We start from the raw sequence: 7,659 nt of genomic DNA, 5'->3' as shown, positions 1-7,659 counted from the left end.
TGGTGATAAACCGTAATTTATACATATTTTTATCCCATGCTTAGCACATTTATGGATGATTTCTCCTTAGATTTGGTGAATTCATTGCTCCTAATCCTTTAATTTAATGTTTTATACTTAGGTGAGCATAGGAGAGTAAAAAGAGCGAGAAACAGGCTGAAAACGAAAAAAATGGGCCAACGTGGGAAATCAACACGGCCTGAACTTCTTTACACGGGTATACCACACGGCCGTGTCTATTAAACAAACCCTAGCACGGTTTGAAGCACTCAAACACGGGCGTGTCCCTGTTGGGCCCAAGTCTAGTTCTAATCGAAAAAGGGCACTTTGAAAGGCTTGGAGGCATTCTAAAGCCTATTTAAACACACTAGAAGAGAAAAAAATAACACACACGGAGTAGGAAGCAAGGAATTACTCTAAGAAAGTCGATTGATCCATCTTAGAAGCCGGATTCACTTCAAGACTAAAGATCTCCCTTCAATTCCCTTTAAGAGTTCTTGGCTTTTCTTTATGTTTTGTTATCATTATTCTTTTGAGATGTTTTCTTTCATAAATATGAACTAAACTCCCCAAATACCTAAGGGGAATGAAACCTAAGACGGATCTTGTTATTATTACCTGAATTATATGATAAATATTTGATTTGTTCTTAATTATATGTTCTTAATTGATATTAATTTAAGTTTTGATGTGCTTATTTAGAGGAGCAAAAGTCCCTGCCTAAGAGTAGATCTAACATAATTAAGCGGAGTTAATTGCACGCCTAGAGATAAGGTGACATAATTTTTCTGGATTAGGGTGATACCTAATAAGGGAATCCATAGATCGAGTTAATGCAACACTAGGGGTTTTAATTAGAAAAAGATTTCAATTAATCAACCTGGGGTTAGACATTGTTAGTCTCGAGAGAGATAATAATATAAATTAGGGATTTCTATAGATCAAATCAAATGAATAAATCGTCTAATTCAGAGTCAATAACAAGTGAAGTCTTTTCCCTTGGGTATTGTCCAAATCACTCCGTTTTCCAAAACGTTATTTCCCCAATTTACTTTTTGTGCATGCTTAGTTTAGTAATTAGTTTAGATAAAACAAACCCCTTTATTTTTAAGCTAGATAATAAAAAGAAAGTTAATACTAGTACTTTTAGTTCTTTTGGGTTCGACATCCCGATCTTACCATAAGCTATACTACTGTTCGATAAGGTGCGCTTGCCTTTGTCGTGATAATAGTTAGTTTTCAAGAACAGACAATTATAAATTCAAAACTTATCGCGATTTGTTCAATCAAGTTTTTGGCGTCGTTGCCGGGGAACTAAGATATTAGGAACACTTAATTTTTATTACTTTAGCCATTTATTTAATTGCAATTTAAATTTTATTTTGATTTTTGTTACTAAATTTTCTTTTTCCTTATGGCAGGTTTTTATAGTTTATGACTAGAAGAAACCCGTCGGGACCATTGCTTTTTGAGAGTGAGATTGATCACATAGCCTGCAAAAATCGAAGAGAAATGAGGCAAAGCCTAAGATACACAGAGAAAGAGAAAGAGGACGATATTTCCACCACAACTGAGGAGATGGCTGAAAATCAAGAAAATCTAGTACCTCCTACTATTACTGCTGATCCAGTAAATCAGAATCTTGCTCCACACACTATGTATGATTCTGTTAAACCTACTTTAACAGGAACTGAGTCAAGTATAGTTAGGCCTGCTGTTGCTGCAAATAATTTTGAACTGAAACCTAACACTATTTAAATGATACAACAGTTTGTTCAGTTTGATGGTTTGTAGAACGAGGACCCAAACACTCATTTGGCAAATTTTTTGGAATTCTGCAACACTTTTAAAATCAATGGCATTTCTGATGATGCCATTCGTCTTTGGTTATTTCCCTTTTCATTGAGGAATAAAGCTAAAAAGTGGTTGAACTCGTTACCACGAGGGTCAATCACTACTTGGGAACAAATGACCAAAAAAATTTTACTTCAATATTTTTCGCCTGCTAAAACAGCTAAGTTGAGGAATGATATCTCTTCTTTTGTGCAGATGGATATAGAAACACTCTATGATGCATGGGAGGGATACAAGGATCTATTGAGAAGGTGCCCTCACCATGGGTTACCTTTATGGTTGCAGGTTCAAAAGTTTTACAACGGTGTGAACCCCTCAACAAGGTAACTTATTGATGCAGTTGCTAGTGGGACTATCCATAACAAAACACCTGAAGTGGCTTACGAATTTATTGAAGAGATGTCACTGAATAACTATTAGTGGCAAGTTATGAGGACAAAGACGACGAAAGCGGCCAGTGTTTTCAACCTCTATGCGGTTACTATGTTATCTAACCAGGTAGAACTTTTAAATAAAAAGATTGACGGTTTATGTGGTTCTACTCAGGTACATCCAGTGATGAGATGTGATTCAAATGGAGGAGGAGTACACACAGAATATCAATCCTTCAGCCTTAGCACCGAGGAGGAACAAGTTCAATATATGGGTAACAATAATTCTAAACCTCAAAACAACCTATATAGTAACACTTATAATGCAGGTTGGAGGAACCATTCCAATTTTTCGTAGGGTGGTCAAGGAAATCAAAGGCCGCAACATCATCTAGCTTTTCAACAACCACCTTACCAATAGGAAAAGAAACCGAACCTTGAGGAGATGCTAACAAAGTTTATCTTGGTGTCAAAGACTCGTTTCCAGAATACCGAAACGGCACTTAAGAATCAACAAGCATCGATCTAAGGACTCGAACTCAGATAGGACAGCTCACTAAACTAATTTTTGAACGACCACAAGGTAGCCTACCGAGTAACATTGAATCTAACCCAAGAGAAAAACTCAATGCGATTACCATTCAAGACAAGGAAGGGTTAGTTGAACCTGAACTAGAACTGAGGCAAGGAATTGTGGTAAGTAAAGGTAAAGGTGAGGTAGTCCATAGTGAGCAAAAATCAGTAAGTAAAGAGTACAAACCACGAGTGCCATACCCCAATGCGACAAGGAAAGACCGCACAGATGAACAATTTGGTAAATTCCTTAAACTATTACATATTAGCTTACCATTTATTAAAGCTCTTTCACAGATGCCAAACGCAGTTAAATTTTTAAAGGAGCTTTTAGTAAATAAGCAGAAGTTGGATGAGGTGTCGCATGTGGAGATGAATGCAGTTTGCTCAGCCATTCTGTAGAATAAGCTGGCCAACAAATTGAAAGATCCAAAGAGTTTTACGATTCCCTGTTTAATTGGTAGCTTAGATGTTAGTAATGCCTTGGCTGATTTAGGGGCTAGTATTAATGTCATGCCCTATAAAATGTTTAAACAACCAGGTCTTGGGAAACCTAAACAAACTAGGATGAGCATTCAGTTAGCAAATAAAACAATTAGATTTCCTAGGGGTATTATTGAAGATGTACTCGTTAAAATTGACAAATTTATATTCCCAATCGATTTTGTTGCTCTAGACATAGAAGAGGATAGTGACGTTGGGTGATGAAACAGTCACTCTTCAAGCTTGTAATTCTACTAATACTGATCATATGGTGCAATCTTCTGTGCAAGAAATACGTTTGAAAAGCATGCATGAGCCATGTTCAAATAACAACAAAGGACCCATCCATGAAGAACGAAGGCTACAATTCGAGGAACTAGATGAATGGCGGACACAGAAACTGAGAGCACACGATAGACCAAAACCACGCCATAACGAGCTCAATGTTTCACCAAATCAACTTAAGGTTGGAGACAAAGTACTACTAGATGCAGTAGACCCTCGTATTACCACTTTTGAACCTAATGGAGCAATCCTTATTATGGTACTTAGCATTTTCCCATACGGTACAGTCGAGGTAATTAATCCCAAATTTGGCACTTCTAAGGTAAATAGTACTCATATAAAACCTTATTTTGATGAGAATGAGGAGTATAAACTCCTCACACCACCATGACCATGCAACAGAGAGGTAAGTCAAGCTTAGACTATAAATAAGCACTTTTCAGGAGGCAACCCGAGCACTAATAGTGTTAACTTCTTTGAATTTTAGTTTTTAACATCTAAATCACTAACTGAGTCCTTGAACACAGGTTGCCCAAATCCACATGGCCAGGCACACGGGCGTGCCTTCGGCAGTGCCCATACCAAGGGAGGCAACATGGCCGTGCGATACGGCTGTGTGAAAACAGAGCAAAATTTTTCCCAACATAGGATTCGACAAATCACCACGGCCGTGCGACATGGCCGTGGGAAATTCTACCAAAACAACATGGGTGAGCAACAGGTTCGTGTCTAGAAGGTGTGGTTTAAACTGAGCAATTAACAAGGGCATGCGACACGCCCGTGGCCACCACCCATGCTCGAGACTATGAAATTAACACGGGCGTTTACTTCCATACATGGGTATCGGAGAAGTGAATGAAGTAGGACACGGCCGTGTGCACCAACATACCCAACGAACACAGGCGTGGGCTGAATCTCAGACGCACCCCAAATTTGAAAATCACGAAACACACAGGCGTGCCCCACGACCGTGTGCCCCAAAATCTGTATAAACCCCTCACTATTCATCATTCCTTTCCCCAAAACCTAACCCTAGCTTCCAAAATCCTCTTCCCCACCACCGACTGACCACCCCTAGACGTCTTCTCTTCTCTCATTTTTCTCTCCTCTCTCCTCTTCTCCCCTTGTATAACCCACACGGCCCCATCACCCACGCCCGTGGCTGACCACAACCGCACCCAAACTTCACGCCGTTGCTCCTCTGACCACTGGTCCTCTTCTAACAATTTTCTCTTTCTTTTACTTTCTGTTGATGCTTACGAATGATTTTTTACCCTATTATTTTGCTACTAATTGTTTATCATCCTCATTCCTAGGATTTAGTTCTCATACTTTGTACCAGATTCTTACTATGCTTAGCTACTTTCATCTAGTTCGTTTTTATTTTAGTCATGCTATCACTTTGCCTTTTGCCATAAAATCTCTATCAAGTTTGATTGCTTTTGGTTGAGTCTTGTTAGTGTTAGTAATTTTTGATTGCATTTGATAGTTTAATTCATGGTTAATTCCTTTTTGAATTTGTAGATATCTTTTACATTCATCAAGATATAAGAGTAGTTCTTCTTGCAGGTATATCATGTCAAATCCATGCGACAAGAAGACTATCATTCCCTCCTCGAAGAAACGCAAAAGAGCATCATCCTCCTCAGGTCCTATTGCCGAGATTAGGCACCCATTCCTCCAATTTCTATCGGGACCACAGGATGAGCTATTCCAGATATTACGGGCCCGACCCCTGGGTGTGGGCCGTTCCATTGACTGGGCCGTACTAAAACAAATCCAATTAGCTGATGCAGTCCTGGCCCTCCTGACGACTGACCCATGAGGGCTATTCTTTGAGATTATCAAGCCAACGTACCTTGAGCTCACACTCGAACTCTATTTAACCTTCCACCTTCAAGTTGTTATGACAGAGTTCGATGATCTTGGAGTAGTCCAGTTTCGTCTTGGCGGTTTAGTCTGCTAGTTGAGAGTACCTGAGTTCGAAGTTGCGTTAGGACTATACACGAAGGGGTTCATGGACGACGACGACTTTGCGAGCCTCTATCGCCACATCCATTACTCTTCTTCAAACTGCTGGAAGGCCCTCGTCCCTACTTCGGCCACCTATGACCTAAGTCGCTACAAAGCATCAGCTCTTACCCCATCTCTGCGATACCTACATGCCATCCTAGCCCACACCCTGACTGGATGGCGAGAGAGCACCGGTGTCATTCGTTACCCTCGCCATTCGTTATCAGATGGAACGGCACAGGAACGGAGTCATTTCCATAGTCCGCTATGTAACTCGCAGGGCACGGTACTTCGGTCTCCTCAACTCGGCGGCGCCATCATCCTCCCTCACGCTTATCAGTCAGATATTCCATAGTGCATCCCGAGTATGCTGCATATGAGGATGATCCAGCGACCATGTGGATTTGATCCTCCCCAGTACCGCCTTGTCTAGTCAGCCGAGCAGAAGGACCCAGAGGACATTGCCAATGATGTCCCTCCGCCTCATGAGGATCCAGCCTCTTAGCCACCACCTATTCATCGTCCAGTTCATGCGGCGGCTTCACTCTCTGACATCTCTGAGTGCCCTACTTGATTCGAGCAACAATGTTTTCAGCGCTTTGATCACATTGATGCAACTCTACATCAGATTTGTCAGCACCTTCATATCTCATCGCCGCCCCCACCTCACGAACCATCTAGCGATGAAAATGTTTAAAGACTTTTATTTATTATTTTTATGTTTTTATTTTTATATTTTTTTAAAACTAATTTTTATTTTATTTTATTTTTTTTCTTTTAATTTTATTTCATCCTTAGGTTTTATAGTTTATATTGAATAATTTATACTTTCAGCCATTTCTTTACGATTAATCATGCTTTTTTTATTTCCTAAAGAGTTATTGATTCTATCGCAGTTATAAAGAGCTCCAAAGCTCACTATTACTTAGGAACTAGAAACTCCACTGGAAAAGGTTCTCCATGACTGCCATGTCTTGCCCGACTACCACGATAACCTCTTCGCTGGACACTGTGGTTGTGGAACCCAACCTCTACCACCACTGGAGTATCCTCCTCCACTCTTATCATTGCCTCGGCCGATTATTCTCCATAACTCAAATTCAAGGAGTTCATCCACAAATTCAGGAAGTTTCACTTCTCTCCCTCTCTTATATCTATATTTTTCAGTAAATCTATCTTTGTACATTGAGGGCAATGTACATCTTAAGTGTGGGGGTGTCATTTATATCTTTATCAGAAAAATCCCTGAATTTTGTCTTATTCTCACGTGACTCACTTATATCACTATTAGAATGAATTTTGATTAACTTATGATTTTTATTGATATGTCTTAGATTAAAACATAGGCATTCATGCATTGATTGTTTAAACTTTAAGGAATTAAAGAATCAAGCATGATAAGTTGATTTTTTTTTAGAATTAAAAATTGTTTAGGTTGTTCCCCCAAGTTTAGGTATTATCTTGAGTTGAAATTCACAGGTTTAACATCAAAAAAGCCAAAAATTTTGTGAGATCTTGAGCCTTTAGACCATACATTATTTCTTTCAAGCTCAATTTTATTGTTATTAGTGTGTCAATATTGAATTTTTATTCTAGAACTTGCTTGATTATGCATGTCAAGACCACACCTTTGATTTGATATGTCAAGATGATAAAGGCACTTAGGTTTAACCCACTCATTCCATAAAAAGCCTACGTTCATAATTAACCCTTAGTGAACCCCTTTAAGCCCAAGAACCCATTCATTGATTTACCCTCAATGTTAACCCATAAACCATTATTGTTGAAATCCTCTAAATTAATTTGATCCCTATTTTTTTTCGAGATTTGATTTGAATAAATTGTTTAGCTATGTTTTATCTTTGATAGTTAGCCTATGTTATTTGATTTGTCCTTAAAAAATAAAAAAATAAAAAAATTAAATTACAATACATACATTTTTATAAGTAGTAATCCTTTGTTTTTGAGCTTAAGTGTTTAATTCCGTATTCTGAGAAGAAGCTCACATGTGTTCAATTTATGATTAGTTATTTTTCTAGTTAGGTAATTTTTCAATTCAATCTCGATTCTAACCTTTCCT

At 38.7% G+C, this 7,659-nt stretch overlaps 1 non-coding gene across 1 annotated transcript; it reads right to left on the bottom strand.

Annotated features, from left to right (window-relative positions):
• Positions 1-2,016: 2,016 nt before the first annotated feature.
• LOC121203975 (small nucleolar RNA R71) lies at positions 2,017-2,123 on the bottom strand. The gene has a single exon (XR_005898903.1). It is a non-coding gene; the product is annotated as a small nucleolar RNA R71 (small nucleolar RNA).
• Positions 2,124-7,659: the final 5,536 nt, after the last annotated feature.

This window comes from Gossypium hirsutum, chromosome A07 (genome assembly GCF_007990345.1).
Source record: "Gossypium hirsutum isolate 1008001.06 chromosome A07, Gossypium_hirsutum_v2.1, whole genome shotgun sequence".
Lineage (NCBI taxonomy): Eukaryota > Viridiplantae > Streptophyta > Magnoliopsida > Malvales > Malvaceae > Gossypium > Gossypium hirsutum.
The sequence above is the reverse complement of the archived record's forward strand: the minus strand, read 5'-3'. Positions and strand labels throughout refer to the sequence as shown.